The sequence below is a fragment of the Aquarana catesbeiana genome, linkage group LG04 (assembly GCF_042186555.1).
Source record: "Aquarana catesbeiana isolate 2022-GZ linkage group LG04, ASM4218655v1, whole genome shotgun sequence".
Classification (NCBI taxonomy): Eukaryota; Metazoa; Chordata; class Amphibia; order Anura; family Ranidae; genus Aquarana; species Aquarana catesbeiana.
In genome coordinates this window covers 300,018,567-300,037,195 of record NC_133327.1, presented here as the reverse complement: position 1 = coordinate 300,037,195, position 18,629 = coordinate 300,018,567, and positions in this window count along the sequence as shown.

The following is an 18,629-nucleotide window of genomic DNA, read 5'->3' as shown; positions in this document are numbered from 1 at the left end:
TATGTACCTTATCGCTGACTGCCCTGTCAAGCAAAGCCAAAACATTGCCTTCCACGTACCGGTAGAGAGCCGGAATCGCCTTCCATGAGAAAAAGTGGCATTTGGGAACCTGCCACTGAGGAACCGCACAGTCCACAAACTCACGGAAGGGGGCAGAGTCTACCAACTGAAAAGGCAGCAGTTGAAGTGCTAGCAATTTAGCCAAGCTAGCATTCAACCGCTGGGCATATGGATGGCTGGGAGAGAACTTCTTTGGCGGTGCAGCAGCTGGGGCAGGGAAATTTGCCTGGTACAATCTGACGTTGGTGTACCGATAGCAGATTGCCCCCAAGTATTTGGCTGGGACACACCTAATTCTACACCTTCATTCCTCTCACTGCAGGTCTCAGAGGACTGAAGGTATAGTGGGGTTGTAGATCCCAGCTGATGAGGAGCAAGGAGAGGTCCTCTTTGTTCTTTGGTGTGGGTCTTTTAGGTACACTTGCCAACAAACTGCATGGCAGGTTGACATATGTCTGGTCAAGCATGTGGTGCCCAAGTGAGTGATGTTTTGGCCACGCGAGATACCCTTGAGACATATGTTGCAAAAAGCAGCAGTGGGATCTGATGCACTCGTCTCAAAAAAGGCCCACACCAAAGAACTTTTGGAATAACGCGCAGAGACAGCAGCACCCTGCACACGCGGAGCTCTGCAGTGTGATGCAGTCAGTGTGCTGCCCTTAAGCTGGCCCCTGGAGGGCATCCTGCCTCCTTGGTGATGTGCCTCCTCCTCCTCTCTCCTATCAGGCACCCATGTGGAGTCAGTGATCTCATCATCCCCTCCCTCCTCAACACTGGAGCAAATCTGGCAGTAAGCTGCAGCTGGGGGAACATGACTGCCAGATTGCTGTCCTTCTTGGGCACCCCCTCTCTCTGGGCTCACGTTACTGCCTTCCTCTAGCTGGGTACCATCATCGGAGCCTTCAAAACGCTGGGCATCCTCCTGGAGCATGTACCCAACACTGTGGTCAAACAGTTCGGGGGACTCCTCAGGAGGACATGGTGGGGCTAGGGAAGGAGTGACTGATGCCATTGAGCTGAGGGAAGAGGCTGCGTTGGCAGCTGCTTTGCCAGACAAAATACCCTGAGCCTGGGTGAGAGAGGATGAGGAGGATGAAGACGGCTTGGTCATCCACTCTACCAAGTCTTCCCCATGTTGCGGCTCAACACGGCCAGCTGCCGAAAAAAAGGACAAGTTTGTCCCACGGCCACCTGCTGATGAGGATGCACTGTCTCCACGACCAGCACTGTTGCCTCTAAACACAGAGCCTGCTTGCCCTCTTTTATTGGCTTGTGACTGTCTGCCTCTCCTTGTTGGCCTTCCAGATATACTAATGGCCTGCAGTGAGATGTAGCTGCACAAACCTGGGATTTGTATATATACTGATACTGAAGCTAGCAGAATCAACTGCCTGCCTTTAGTATTATTAGTATGAGAACACCAGCAATTGTCTTCAGGTAGCTTTAGGTGCACAATGTACAGAGGACACAGCACACTAACTGTAAATACTTTAGCTGCCTGCCTGTGGTATTAATAGGAGCAGAACAACAGCAATTGTGTTCAGGTAGCTTTAGGTGCACACTGTACAGAGGACACAGTACACTAATGCCCCGTACACACGGTCGGACATTGATCGGACATTCCGACAACAAAATCCTAGGATTTTTTCCGACGGATGTTGGCTCAAACTTGTCTTGCATACAGACGGTCACACAAAGTTGTCGGAAAATCCGATCGTTCTGAACGCGGTGATGTAAAACACGTATGTCGGGACTCTAAACGGGGCAGTAGCCAATAGCTTTCATCTCTTTATTTATTATGAGCATGCATGGCACTTTGTACACGATTTGTGTACACACGATCGGAATTTCCGACAACGGATTTTGTTGTCGGAAAATTTTACAGCCTGCTCTCAAACTTTGTGTGTCGGAAAATCCGATGGAAAATGTGTGATGGAGCCTACACACGCTCGGAATTTCCGACAACAAGGTCCTATCACACATTTTCCGTCGGAAAATCCGACCGTGTGTACGGGGCATAACTGTAAATACTGTAGCTGCCTGTCTGTGGTACTAATAGGATCAGAAGAACACAACCGATTTTCTTCAGGTAGCTTTAGGTGCACACTGTGCAGAGGATGCAGTACACTAACTGTAAATACTGTAGCTGCCTGCCTGTGGTATTAATAGGAGCAGAACAACAGCAGTTGTCTTCAGGTAGCTTTAGGTGCACTCTGTGCAGATGATGCAGTACACCAATTTGTAAATACTGCAGCTGCCTGTGGTACTAATAGGATCAGAAGAACAACAGCAATTGTCTTCAGGTAGCTTTAGGTGCACACTGTGCAGAGGACGCACTGCACTAACTGTAAACACTGCAGCTGCCTGCCGTACTATTAGGATCAGAACACGACCAATGTTCTTCAGCTATCTTTAGGTGCACACTGTGCAGAGGACACAGTACACTAACTGTAAATACTGTAGCTGCCTGCCTGTGGTATTAACAGGTTTAGAACACCACCAATTTTATTCAGATAGCTTTAGATGCACACTGTGCAGAGGACACAGTACACTGACTGTAAATACTGTAGCTGTCTGTCTGTGGTATTAATAGGTTCAGAAGAACACCACCAATTTTCTTCAGGTAGCTTCAGGTGCACACTGTGCAGAGGACACAGTACACTAACTGTAAATACTGTAGCTGCCTGTCTGTGGTATTAATAGGAGCAGAACAAAAGCAATTGTGTTCAGGTAGCTTTAGGTGCACACTGTGCAAAGGACGCACTACACTAACTTGTAATTACTGCAGCTGCCTGGGGTACTAATAGGATCAGAAACAAGGACAAATACCCCCCCTAAACGGGACTTTGACAGACCAACAACTCTATTTGGTAAAAAATAATGTATTTTATTGATATACAGTAAAAAGACATGAAAGCGTCTACACAATACAAAACTACATTACATAAAGAAACAAGACAAAAAATGTGCAGAAATGAATCATCATATCATATGTACTCTCCTAAGGGTGGTGTACCCCAATGCCCGACGCATTTCCATTATTTTAACACCTTCATCAGTGAAATGAGAGTTGAGAATGATGGAAGTGATACAAATGTCTAAATTCAAATGGGATGATTCTTGGTTAAACCAGTACTAAAGATGATTAAATCGAATGAAGTGTACCATGGACGCCAGACCCTAGTAGAGGGGGGTTTTCAAGTGCACTGTGTTTCCAACATCAATATGTGTAAGGCGCAGTTGTTAGGGACAGATAGGCGTTAGAGCACTGACACCAGATGACTTTTATGCATTGACCTGGACATCCATAGTTGGGCTAATTATTTTGGGACGTCCGGATATTCATCCGCTTGTTATGCAGTCCATATGAAAACTCTAACGCCTATCTGTCCCTAACAACTGCGCCTTACACATATTGATGTTGGAAACACAGTGCACTTGAAAACTTCCCCTCTACTATGGTCTGGCGTCCATGGAACACTTCATTCGATTTATTCATCTTTAGTGTTGTTTTCACTGAGAATCATCCCATTTGAATTTAGACATTTGTAACACTCCCATCATTCTCAACTCTCAAACCCCTGATGAAGGTGTTGGAATACTGGAAACGCGTCGGACATTGGGGTACACCACCCTTAGGAGAGTACATATGATATGATGATTCATTTCTGCACATTTTTTGTCTTGTTTTTTTATGTAATGTAGTTTTGTATTGTGTAGACGCTTTCACGTCTTTTTACTATAGATCAATAAAATACATTCTTTTTTACCAAATAGAGTTGATGGTCTGTCAAAGTCCCGTTTAGGGGGGATATTTGTCCTTGTTTCATGTTATTAGGGATGGGACCACCATACTCTACATTCTGATATGATGAAAGCCTTTTTTTTCCTTTAATAGGATAAGAACAACAGCAATTGTCTTCAGGTAGCTTTAGGTGCACACTGTGCAGAGGACGCACTACACTAACTGTAAATACTGTAGCTAATAGGACTAATATGATCAGAAGAACACCACCAATTTTCTTCAGGTAGCTTTAGGTTCACACTGTGCAGAGGACGCACTACACTAACTTGTAAATACTGCAGCTGCCTGCGGTACTATTAGGATCAGAGGAACACCACCAATTTTCTTCAGGTAGCTTTAGGTGCACACTGTGCAGAGGACGCACTACACTAATTTGTAAATACTGCAGCTGCCTGTGGTACTAATAGGATCAGAAGAACAACAGCAATTGTCTTCAGGTAGCTTTAGGTGCACACTGTGCAGAGGAGGCACTACACTAACTGTAAATACTGCAGCTGCCTGTGGTACTAATAGGATCAGAAGAACACCACCAATTTTCTTCAGGTAGCTTTAGGTGCACACTGTGCAGAGGACGCACTACACTAACTTGTAAATACTGCAGCTGCCTGCGGTACTGATAGGATCAGAAGAACACCACCAATTTTCTTCAGGTAGCTTTAGGTGCACGCTGTGCAGAGGACGCACTACACTAACTTGTCAATACTGCAGCTGCCTTTGGTACTAATAGGATCAGAAGAACACCACCAATTTTCCTCAGGTAGCTTTAGGTGCACACTGTGCAGAGGACACACTAGAATAACTGTAAATACTGTAGCTAATAGGACTAATAGAATCAGAAGAACACCAGCAATTTTCTTCAGGTAGCTGTAAATACTGTAAAAACACCTGCCTGCCTGTCAGTAGAAAGAGAATAACAGGAACGGATCTAGCTAAACTGAATACAGTATATATATATATATATATATATATATATATATACACACACACACACACACACACACACACCACCTAGGATGCATATATATACTGTAAGTGCATCTAGCTGACTCACCTGCCTACTCTAACTTAAATCAAATGACACTGTGTCTCTCTCTCTATCAACGCCGGAACACTACACAGGGCCGACATGCAGGCGGCCTTTTGTAGTGTGGGGTGTGTACTAAACCCCCTGAGCCATAATTGGCCAAAGCCACCCTGGCTTTGGCCAATTACGGCTCTCTGTACAGACGGCACTGTGAATGGCCAATCATGTGGGTCATAGTGCATGCTTGGCCAATCATCAGCCAGCAATGCACTGCGATGCTGCAGTGGATTATGGGCCGTGACGCGCCACTCAGATTTGGAGCGAAAGGCCCATATTGTTCATAATTCGACAAACGGTCGAACATGCAATGTTCGAGTTGAACATAGGTTCGACTTGAACTCGAAGCTCATCCCTAGCCACCAAGAAGACAAAAACAGGCCCGTCGAGCCCAAAGTGCCCTTCCTGCTGCATTTGCCAATCCGAATTGGGAGCCCATCACTTCTGCAGCACCCGTACTTCCCCCATTCACTGACCAAACCAGAATTCAGGTGGAAACAGTTCATTTTACGTCACTTGATTTTTATTCACTGTTTTTCATGGAAGATCCCTATAGATCTATTGCGGACCATAACAATTTGTATGCTGGTCAATTCATTGGCCCTAATCCCCATTTGACCCTTGCCAGAGAATGGAAACCTATTACGGTTTCCGAATTTAAGACCTTTTTGGGACTATTCCTCCTCATGGGCATAACTAAAAAGAGAGAGTTGCGGTCATATTGGTCCACTGACCCAATTCACCATATTCCCGTGTTTTCTGCCTCCATGGCCAGGGCACATTACGAGCAGATCTTGCAGGTTAATTCACTTCAATGATAATGAACTATGAACTATGAAACGTAGAGCTGGAGAACTGCCCAGACTACATAGTGAGCGCTGGTAAGATTGTGTGGGACTTGGTGTCACCCTTATTCGGAAAGGGGTACCACTTGTATGTGGACAATTATTACACGAGAGTGCCACTTTTAGTCACTTGTTTGAACATGGAATTGGCGCATGTGACACTGTGCAATCTAATTGCCGGGGCTTACCCAGCGGTTTGTAGATTCCCATCTTAGACTGGGGGAATTCCTATGGTGACTAGTAGGGATGAGCTTCGAGTTCGAGTCGAACTCATGTTCGACTCAAACATTGGCTGTTCGCAAGTTCGCCGAACAGGGAACAATTTGGGGTGTTCGCGGCAAATTCGAATGCCGCGGAACACCCTTTAAAAGTCTATGTTAGAAATCAAAAGTGCTAATTTTAAAGGCTTATATGCAAGTTATTGTCATAAAAAGTGTTTGGGGACCTGGGTCCTGCCCCAGGGGACATGGATCAATGCAAGTGTAATATCCCTTTAAATTTCGTAGCTGGGGGGTCTCTATAGTATGCCTGTAAAGGGGCGCATGTTTCCTGTGTTTAGAACAGTCTGACAGCAAAATGACATTTCGAAGGAAAAAACCCATTTAAAACTACTTGCGGCTATTGCATTGCCGGTCCGACAATACACATAGAAGTTCATTGATAAAAACGGCATGGGAATTCCCCACAGGGGAACCCCGAACCAAAATTAAAAAAAAAAAATGACGTGGGGGTCCCCCTAAATTCCATACCAGGCCCTTCAGGTCTGGTATGGATATTAAGGGAAACCCCGGCCAAAATTTTTTTTAAAAAATGACGTGGGGGTCCCCCTAAATTCCATACCAGACTCTTCAGGTCTGGTATGGATTTTAAGGGGAACCCCGCGCCAAAAAAAAAAAAAAAACGGCGTGGGGTCCCCCCAAAAATCCATACCAGACCCTTATCCGAGCACGCAACCTGGCAGGCCACAGGAAAAGAGGGGGGGACGAGAGTGCTGCCCCCCCCTCCTGAACCGTACCAGGCCACATGCCCTCAACATTGGGAGGGTGCTTTGGGGTAGCCCCCCAAAACTCCTTGTCCTCATGTTGATTAAGACAAGGGCCTCATCCCCACAACCCTGGCCGGTGGTTGTGGGGGTCTGCGGGCGGGGGGCTTATTGGAATCTGGAAGCCCCCTTTAACAAGGGGACCCCCAGATCCCGGCCCCCCGTGAGAAATGGTAAGGGGGTACTTACCCCTACCATTTCACTAAAAACTGTCAAAAATGTTAAAAATGACAAGAGACAGTTTTTGACAACTCCTTTATTTAAATGCTTCTTCTTTCTTCTTTCTTCTATCCTCCTTCATCTTCTTCTTCTTCTGGTTCTTCTGGTTCTTCCTCCGGGGTTCCCGTCCAGCATCTCCTCCGCGGCGTCTTCTTTTTTTTGTTTTCAAAAAGTTTTTATTTTTAGAACAAAAGTAAAACAAATATAAATCAAAGATAGACAGAGCCATAAATGCAGGGATCAAAAATTATATGCCCAGACTAGATACATACATTTGCACCTGAGTAAACACATCTACTATAATAGTCAATATAGACCGAAAGTCTAGATTAAATCAAATGGAAAAATATGGCTAGAAATTAGATCAAGAAGAAAATAAAACATCTAAATAGGGAAAAAACATATATATAAAAAAAAAAACATACAAAAGGTAAAATAAAAGGAGAAAAGAAATATAAGAACCGTCAAGTTTGGAGCCTAAATAGAAACCAAGGGTTCAAATAGCATCATATTGAGGGATAGTGTCGTGCAAGGTGTGATAAATCTTGTCAGCCAACATCATACGATCTATTCTAGCAATAACTTGTGCATAAGGAACAGAAGATGCTCCGCGGCGTCTTCTATCCTCTTCTCCTCGGGCCGCTCCGCACCCATGGCATGGGGGGAGGCTCCCGCTCTTCTCTTCATCTTCTTTTCTTCTCTTCTTCTCTTCTTCTCTTCTTCATTTTCTTCTCCGGGCCGCTCCGCATCCATGCTGGCATGGAGGGAGGCTCCCGCTGTGTGACGGCGTCTCCTCGTCTGACGGTTCTTAAATAATGGTGGGCGGGGTCACCGGGTGGCCCTCTGACACACGGGACATGACGGAACTTCCCTGTGGCATTCCCCGTGATGTCACAGGGAAGTCCTGTCAAGTCACCGTGCGTCAGAGGGTGGCAGGGTCACCGGGTGGCCCCGCCCCCCATTATTTAAGAACCGTCAGATGAGGAGACGCCGTCACACAGCGGGAGCCTCCCTCCATGCCAGCATGGATGCGGAGCGGCCCGGAGAAGAAAATGAAGAAGAGAAGAAGAGAAGAAGATGAAGATGATGAAGAGAAGAGCGGGAGCCTCCCTCCATGCCATGGGTGCGGAGCGGCCCCAGGAGAAGAAGATAGAAGATGCCGCGGAGGACATGCTGGACAAGAATGCCGGAGGAAGAACCAGAAGAACCAGAAGATGAAGGAGGATAGAAGAAAGAAGAAAGAAGAAGCATTTAAATAAAGGAATTGTCAAAAACTGTCTCGTCATTTTTAACATTTTTGACAGTTTTTTAGTGAAATGGTAGGGGTAAGTACGTCCGTTGTCGGAAATTCCGATCGTGTGTACACAAATCCGATGCACAAAGTGCCACGCATGCTCAGAATAAATAAATAAATAAATAAATAAATAAATAATAATAATAAAAAAAATAATAAATAAAGAGACTAAAGCTATTGGCTACTGCCCCGTTTATAGTCCCAACGTACGTGTTTTACGTCACCGCGTTTAGAATGATCGGATTTTCCGACAACTTTGTGTGACCGTGTGTACGCAAGACAAGTTTGATCCAACATCCGTGGGAAAAAATCCATGGATTTTGTTGTCGGAATGTCCGATCAATGTCCGACCGTGTGTACAGGGCATTACAGTTACAAATAAAAGTGTAAAAAAAAAAATATACGTATATATATATATATATATATATATATATATATATATATATATATATATATATAAAAAATAAATAGTTATTGTTTTTATTGTTCTCTCTCTCTCTCTCTCTCTCTCTCTCTCTCTCTCTCTCTCCATTTTCTCTCTATTGTTCTGCTCTTTTTACTGTATTCTATGCTTAAATGCAATGTTTTATTGTTACTATATTTTATCATGTTTGCTTTTCAGGTATGTAATTCTTTTATACTTTACTTTTTACTGTGTTTTATTGTTAACCATTTTTTTTCAGGTACGCCATTCAGCTGCAGCACAGATTTATTTATCTTGACAGCAACAGTTTGCTCCCACGATACGTAAATTAGTGATTCCAGCGATGTAGAAGGTGATTTCACTATCACAGTTTAAAGAAAAAAAACATATATGCCAAAGTATGGGGGCAGGGGTGGAGGGGCGATTTGCCCCTAACATTAGGGGTAGATTGCCCCCATGCTTCGGCATATATTTTTTAGGCACAGATTGCGTTAAAAAATGTTTTATTTTTACTATTTTTTTGTATTTGCTTTGCAGGTATGGTATGTCTTACTGTTATACTGTAATGTTACTTTGTTTTATTGTTAACCATCATTTGCTTAGCAGGTACGCCATTCAGCTGCAGCACTGATTTATTTATCTTGGCAGCAACAGTGTTTGCTCCCATGATACATAAATCAGTGACTCCAGCGCTGTAGGAGGTGATTTCACCACCACAGTTATAAAAAATGGTGCATGTATGCCCATCATTAGAAGTGGGTGGATGAAGGGCAGTATTCTAATGGTGGGCATATCCACTGATCAATCTCTTTTTTTTTCGTTCAGCCCCCAGGCTGCATGAAAAAAAGAACATTACAATGTATGCCCAACAAGGGCCAGCAACGTACTGGTATGTTGCTGGATTTTTAATAGTTATACCAGAATGATGCCTGCAGGTTTAGGTATCATCTTCGTATCATTCTTTTCAGCCAGTGGTCCACTTTCATGTAAAAGCAATTAGCCTCTAGACTGCTTTTACAAGCAGTGGGATGGAACATCTCCCCCCTCCCACCGTCTTCCATGGTTTTCTCGGGCTCTCCTGTCCCAACAGGGAACCCGGGAATGCAGCTGGTGGTTCCGCCAGCTGACTATAGAGCTGATCAGAGACCAGAATGGCTCCAATCATCTCTCTGGCCTAAGAAACCGGAAGCTACAAGCATTTCATGACTTAGGTTTCGCCGGATATAAACAGTACCATTGGGAAATTGGGAAAGCATTTTATTACACTGATCTTGGTGTGGTCACATGCTTTGAGGGCAGATGAGAGATCTAGGGTCTAATAGACCCCATTTTTTTTTTCAAAAAAGAGTACCTGTCACTACCTATTGCTATCATAGGGGATCTTTACATTCCCTGATATAACAATAAAAATGATTTAAAAAAATGAAAGGGACAGTTTAAAAATAAAATAAAAAAAGCAAAATAAATAATTTAAAAAAAATAAAAAGCACCCCTGTCCCCCTGTGCTCATGTGCAAAGGCGAATGCAAGCGTAGGTCTGGTGTCATATGTAAACAGCAATTGCACCATGCATGTGAGGTATCACCGGAAAGGTCAGATTTAGGGCAGTAATTGTAGCAGTAGACCTCCTCCGTAAATCTAAAGTAGTAACCTGTAAAGGCTTTTAAAAATGTATGTAGTTTGTAGTTTGTCGCTGCTGCATGTTTGTGCGCAATTTTAAAGCATGTCGTGTTTGGTATTCATCTACTCAGCATAAGATCATCTTATTTATTTCATCAAACATTTGGGCAATATAGTGTGTTTTAGTGCACTAAAATTATTATTTTTGCAAAAAAAATGCGTTTGAAAAATCGCTGCGCAAATACCGTGTGGAAAAAAAAAATTGCAACACCCACCATTTTAATCTGTAGGGCCTTTGCTTTAAAAAAAATATATAATGTTTGGGGGTTAAAAGTAAAAGTATCAGAAAGGGCTTTTTCTTCAAGTGGTTAGAGTGGGTGATGTGCATACCTCCCAACAGTCCTTGATTTTGAGAGATTGTCCCAGATTTGGAACAAAGTCCTTTTGTCCCTCATGTGTCCCTCATTTTGGTCTGATCCATATAATTGTAAATAAAATGCATTATTTATCTTTCAAAAAGTGTTTCCTGATAGTAAATCTTTAATCCATTTACTAAACTTCTGCATTTGTAAATTTCAAAAGCCAATAAAAAGGAATAGTAGTGGTAAAAATAAAGCACTTGTGGGTTTAACTAATCATTTTTTTTGTATAATTCTCCTTTAAGGGGGCGTGGCAGGAGGTGTGTCCTACCCCTGCATACATTTGCCAATAGGTCCCTAGCTCCCATCTCAAAAAGTTGGGAGTTATGGATGTGTGACATAAGCTTTTAAATGTTGTGCATGAAATGCCAGGACAGTTCAACCCCCCCCTCAAATGACCCCTTTTTGGAAAGTAGACACCCCAAGCTATTTGCTAATAGGCATGTTGAGTTCATGGAATATTTTATATTTTGCCACAAGTTTCAGGAAAATTACACTTTTTTTTACACAAAGTTGTCCCTAAATGATATATTGTTCAAACATGGCATAGTTATGAGGAATTACACCCAAAAATATATTCTGCTGCTTCTTCTGAGTATGGGGATACCACATGTGTGAGACCTTTTGGGAGCCTAGCTGTGTACAGGACCCCGAAAACCAGTCACCGCCTTCAGGCTTTCAAAGGGAGTAAAATGGTGATTCCACTTCCTCACTACCACTCACAGTTTTGGAGGCCCTGAAATGTCAAGATGTAGGGTGTCTACTTTCCAAAATGGGGTCATTTGGGGGGCTTTGTGCTATCTTGGCATTTCATGGCCTCCGAAACTGTAACAGGCAGTGAGGAGTGAAATAAAAAATGTACACCCTTAGAAAGCCTGAAGGCGGTGATTGATTTTCAGGGTCCTGTACGCAGTTAGACTGCCAAAAAATCCCACAAATGTGGTATTCCCATACTCAGGAGAAGCAGCAGAATGTATTTTGGGGTGTAATTTCACATGTACCCATGCCATGTTTGAACAATATATCATTTAGTGACAACTTTGTGTAAAAAAAAAAAAATTAATTTTCTTGAAACTTGTGGCAAAATATAAAATATTCCATGGACTCAACATGCCTCTCAGCAAATTGCTTGAAGTGTCTTCTTTCCAAAATGGGGTCATTTGGGGGGGGGGGCTATCTTGTCATTTCATAGCCTCCAAAACTGTGATAAGTAGTGAGGAAGGGAAATCACCATTTTACGCTCTTAGAAAGCCTGAAGGCGGTGATTGGTTTTCGGGGTCCTGTACACGGCTAGGCTCCCAAAAATTCTCACACGGGTGGTATCCCCGTACTCAGGAGAAGCACCAGAATGTATTTTGGGGTGTAATTCCACATATAACCATGACATCTGTGAGCAATATATCATTTAGTGACAACTTTGTGAGAAAAAAAAATCATTTTCCCGCAACTTGTGGTAAAATGTAAAATATTCCATGGACTTAACATGCCTCTCATGAAATAGCTTGGGGTGTCTACTTTCCAAAATGGGGTCATTTGGGGGGGTTGCGCTATCTTGGCATTTTATGGCCTTCGAAATGGCCTACCTGTGATAGGTAGTGAGGAGTAAAATAAAAAAATGACACCCTTAGAAAATCTTGGAGGCGGTGCTTGGTTTTCGGGGACCTGTACGTGGCTAGGCTCACACATGAGGTATCCCCATACTCAGGAGAAGCAGCAGAATGTATTTTGGGGTGTAATTCCACATATAACCATGGCACCTGTGAGCAATATATCATTTAGTGACAACTTTGTGTAATTTTTTTTTTTTTGTCATTTTTCAATCACTTGTGACAAAAAATTAAATATTCAATGGGCTAAACATGCTGCGCAGCATTTTCCTTGGGGTGTCTACTTTCCAAAATGGGGTCATTTGGGGGGGTTGTACAGTCCTGCCATTTTAGCACCTCTAGAAATGAGATAGGCAGTCATAAACTAAAAGCTGTGTAAATTCCTGAAAATGTACCCTAGTTTGTAGACGCTATAACTTTTGCGCAGACCAATAAATATACGCATTATGACATTTTTTTTTACCAAAGACATTTTGGCCTAAATGTATGACTAAAATTGAGTTTATTGTTTTTTTCTTAATAACAAAATGTAGAAATATCACTTTTTTTCAAAATTTTCTGTCTTTTTCTGTTTATATCGCAAAAAAAAAAAATAACAATCACAGAGGCAATCAAATACCATCAAAATTAAGTTCTATTTGTGGGAAAAAAAGGACGCAAATTTTGTTTGGGTACAGCATTGCATGACCGCACAATTACCAGTTAAAGCAGCGTAGTGCCAATTTGTAAAAAGTGCTCTGATCATTGAGCAGCCAAATCCTCTGGGCCTGAAGTGGCTAGTCTGTGTTGTTTTTTGGCTCCCGAGAAAGTTTAGAAATTCTATATGTATTGAGTTGAGGAAGGACATGAGAAAATATAGGGGATAGTTTGATAGAAATATTGTGGTTTGGGAATGATATTCATTTTCAGTGCACTGTGTTCCCAAACCATGAGAAAAAGAGGTTTTCACATTTTTGAGGTCTTTATAGCTGATTGCATAGTGGGAGGAACTTGGCTCTGAATGTATCCCTCAATGCTGGGGTAATTGTATCTCTAGGTATTGCAGGGAAGAAATGTTCCAAAAAATTGTGTTTTGGTTGTCTGTTGTATAGATATGTTCAAAGCCTGAAATTTTTGTCAACTTATCTTGCATTACTTAAATTCAGCCAGAAGGTTCTGGAGAGAGACTTTGGGCTTTGTAAGAAAGAATAGGAGTTTGTCTGCATAAGCGGTGCTATTATAATGAGGAGGGTAACCTTAAATGCCTTTAATATGTTTGAGGAGGGAATTGACCGAGAGAATGTATATTAATGGGGCGAGCAGACAGCTATGATGCATGCCAATGGAAAGGGGAAGAATTATGAAATTGTTTAACTGAACTTGACAGCCACCAAAGGTTGCTAGATCCAAGGCACCGAGCTTTTGATAAAGGGGACGGTCCTCCAAAATGTGCAGCCACACCCACTGAGGTTTTATATTGCAAGTGACCTCACACAGGACTCACTGGAGCTACATACACTTGAGCATAGCAAGTATATCAAGTGGTAGGGAAATCTGGGCTGGATGTTGTTTGTTAAGTGGAACCCTGCTGACAATCTCTGTGTGCCTTGCTTTGCCTTCCAATATGTAAGTGGCCAACTTTATTGCTTTTATATCCATTAAAGGTGTCATACTGCACTTAGCTGCACCCTCCTTGTTTCTCCCATTTTCTTTTTTGAGGCATCTCTTAAGGAGCAGCAGCCAGTAGCAGAAGATTGAAGTGTCCTATCAGCCTGCATCTGACTACTAGTTTACTCTGAAGAGGAAACTACTTTCACATTGGGACTTTTTTGTTTTGGGCATGTGTGTACACATATAGCTGTTTTCACTTCTCAGGGAGGAAAAGCAGAGGGCTCAGGTTGCTGGAAGGTTGGTACCAGATGAGGAAAAGTCTAGGGGGGCATTCTTGAAAGCAAACATCTATTTGTATGGATTATTGAGCATTGTGATCATTTTATGTCCAGTCAGTTTGTCTTTAATACACTCCGATAAACCCTGCCAGAAGTAGGCCATGAGGGCCTTGCTATTCCAGGTGAGTTCAGTAGAGAGAATTTGAAACTGGATAGCATACTTTCCAACTCCTACAAACCTTGGTAAAGGTGTAGGAGGGCAGTTGTTGCAGAGGAGGCTTGCGATGTCTCATTGAGATCTAAAAATGCAGCAATGGTATTGAGTCCAGGATCACCTTGATGATGCTAGGAAACATGGAGGTCTGTAGTTGATATAGGTGGGTTGAGAGGGTATGGAGAGGATGAATTACTTGGACTTGACTAGCTTCCTTTGAATCAAGTCTTTGAGATAGATGACTGCTGGTTGGAAGCTAAACAGTGGGGACCTTGAGTGGAGAGTGTGAACAAGTTTTGCTTTTTGACTGCTCGTGATTGCTGGGTTGCATTTTTAGGTTCTTTTTGGGGCTTTTCCTTGTAGCTTTTTAACACCTTTTTCTGTCACTTTTTTTTTTTTTTTTTTGCTTTCAATAGTTTTTTATTAAAGTTTTTCAGAGAAAATACAGAGTTGTTGATACAGTCTTTTACATAGTGGAATAATAAATCCATAGTAATGCAACGTATAAGTGAACAAATTTCAGATAGATATATTTAGAAACAACTGTGGTTAGTGGGAGCAGGTACATCAATCAAACATAAGGGGGGGAAGAGCCACCCCTCTCCGGACACCCCAAATGGGTACAAGCTGTGTCACGGAAAGGGGAGTGGCATATCCAACCCACAGATCAAATGCTATTTAAACTAGCAGGATGTGACCTTCTAAAGCCTGCTGCCCGCCTAACCAGGTAATATTTTAGCAAAGGTGGTATTAAGGAATAAAAAAAAATATATATATATATATATATATATATATATATATATATATATATATATATATATATATATAGAGAGAGAGAGAGAGAGAGAGAGAGAGAGAGAGAGAGAGAGAGAGAGAGAGAGAGAGAGAGAGAGAGAGAGAGAGAGAGAGAGAGAGAGAGAGAGAGAGAGAGAGAGAGAGAGAGAGAGAGAGAGAGAGAGAGAGAGAGAGAGAGAAGTAGGGGATAGAAAAGAAAGAAGCTGTATAGAAGGAGGAATAAGATGTCCTTCCAGAATGTTCTACCAAGATTGTTTTATCCAATTCCTACGAAGATGTCAAGGGTATGTGCATGTAATCTGCCGAAAGTTCCCAAGTGGCCTCAAATTTTTTAAGTATCTTGTAGGATACTAATCATTTTTTCCTGACTGCTTCCATACTTTCGCTATTGTAATTTTAGCTCCTAGAAGGATAAAGTGAACAAGGCTCCTTTTACTTTTAGAGGCTTTTTCTTTTGGGGAGTTCAGCAGTACTATGTGGGGGGACATAGGGACAGACAAATCTGTCGTCTTTCTGATGATTGCAAAGATCCTATTCCAGAACCCTCTTAGTTTTGGACATTCCCACCAAACATGGATCATGGTGTCTGTGTGATTGCATCCTCTGAAACATAGGGGGGGTATTGAAGGATTTAATTTTGCAAGTCTAGCGGGAACCAAGTACCATCTAGTTAGAATTTTTAGGTCTGCCTCCATCAGAGATACGTTGAGTATATCTCGATTCGACCATGTGATCACTCTGTGCCATTCGTCCAGCTCCCATTCCTGTTTGAGCTCACTTTCCCAGGCCAACATACAGGTCGTTTTAGAGTGCTCTACGGATAGTGACTCGTATATCACCAAGATCCCCCCCTCTGCTCCGTAAGCTGGCCACACCAATGTTTATATGGCGTTATGCTAGGTGGTAAGGGTTTGGATCTCCAAATGGAGTGTAGGAAGTGAGAGATTTGTTGGTGTCTGTAAGTTTCAGTTGGGGGCATTTCAAGGATAATGATACAGTGATTTAGGGTGAATGGACCCGATGAGTTAAAATAATGGCCTATTCTGTATAGCCCCTTGTTGAGCCACCATTGAAAGGCTCTAATGTTCATGCCTGGGGGGAATTGGGGATTGTGGAATAAATGGGTCAGCGGCTTAATCGAGGATATTAACTCCGGATTAATTTTGAGTTTGTCCCATACTGACATCAAATGAGATAATGTTGGGTGGGGTGAGAATTACTGGTCGTTTACTAGGGTGACTCCACAGTAAGAAATCTAGTGTGAATTGTGGTACTGCTTCCCTTTCCATATGCACCCAATCAGATTTTGCAATCCGGGAGTAGATCACTGATATTTGGGCTAATTGTGCTGCTTGCTAATACCTGTGTAGGTTAGGTAATCCCATCCCTCCCTTGTTTAGGGCTCTAAAGAGGACCCCCTTAGCTTTCTGTCACTTTTTAAACAACTCTTTTTTTTTCTTTGCTTCCTTCAGCCTACTAATTAAGGGGAGTGGTTAATTGGTCACAGGTGTTTGAGGCCTATATAACCTTCTGTAGAACTCATTGTGAGCCTGCTCATCTTTGAGCTTGCTAGAACTTAGACCAAGGTGAACTGGACTAAGGGGTAAGTTAAAAAAAAACATAGTTGAAAACAAGAGGTTGTAACAGGGGTCAAGTACCTGTGTAGGGTGAGTGTGTACCTGTGTATTGTAAGTACATGAGTTCTGCGAGTGCATGTGGGCTGTATTGAGTATTATTGTCAGGTAGTACCTGTGTATTGTGAGTACCTGGAGTGTTGTCTGAGTAGTGTGTGTGGATCGTTAGTACTCGTGTATTGTGTGTGCACGTGGTTCAGCGAATGCATGTTGGTCTGTGAGTGCACGTTGGTCTGCGGGTGCATGTTGGTCTGTGGGTGCACGTTCATCAGTGAGTACCTGTGTATTGTCTTGTTGAGTATCTGTGTATTGTCTTGTTGAGTATTAGTGTCAGGAAGCTAGTTGTTAGGTAATTAGGACAGGGTATAATCCCCAATCCTTATTAAATTAGTAGGTACAGGGGTGTGGCCAGCGACTGAGGAGTATGGCCATGGTGTAAGAGAGCTCTGTCAACCATGGACCTACCAGAGTGAATATCTCCACTCCTGAGCCTCGGATTGTGGTGGTTTTTCTTCCCAGAAGGTCGGGAACACTTAGGGAACATGTCCAGGAAATGGAAAGAGACCTGGCAAATTAGCAAGATGATGGACTTTCTCCAGCAGCCCCGCGGTGCACAGATCCAAGATGGCACCAGTAAGCACAGTGACAGGGAGCGTGGCAGGCCCTCTGGTCACAGCAACACAGTTCAGCGTCACTCTTACCAGCCACAAAAAGCACAAAAGGGGCAGAATAGTAAATCTCAATCATCCTCCTCCTCATCTAGCCCTATTAAGGACATGGAGGAGGAGGAGATAGATACATCCCTTAATGACACCAGGGAACTTCAGGACTCCATCTTGGAATTCCCCACTAAAAACTAGCCAGTGATTGATACAACTCTGAACGATATACTGGTATCGCTACGTAGTACTATACATGCGGACATCCTATTCCTTACAAATCATTTCAAGGAGGAAATAAAAGCTGTTGATACCAGAGTTACCCACATAGAACGCAAGATGGGAGAATTTTCTGGCACCATTAATGAAGTAATTGATGCCCACAATGAGAGGGAGGATGAACTACAAAACATGAAGGCTAAAATGGCTTACCTTGAAGATCGCTTAAGGAGAAACAACATTAAAATCCGGGGGATACCTGAGTCGGTCAAACCATCCGAATATTCCAGAATATTTTCCAGAAAATTCTACCTGATGCTTCTTTGACAGACCTATCTATAGATAGGATCCACAGGCTACCAAAATCCAGACATCTACTAGATCATCTACCGAGAGATACGATCGCTCAGATTCATTTTTATCAAACCAAAGAAAAATTCCTCCAGCTCTTGAGGAACCCTGAAAATGCACCATCTTGTACCCAAGGTTTTTCCTTCTACCCAGATTTATCAGCTTATACAATGCAAAGAAGGAGGAATATGGCCACTATCACCGAACCTCTGAGAAACCATTAGATCACCTATACCCGTGAAGCTTCTCATCACAAAATAGGGGAAAGCCTTTTACATTAACTCGGTAGAAGAAGACATACAACTTTTAAGAGAGTGGAATGTCCTGGAAACAGATGAAGATCATCCATCAGAATCCTCCTCACCGCGTCCTCGATCACCTGACTGGCCACTCAACACAAATGACTGATGGCTCAGGTAACACAGTGTCACTACTATATAAGTTTAGCTCCAGTGGATCCGTGGTCATATACCT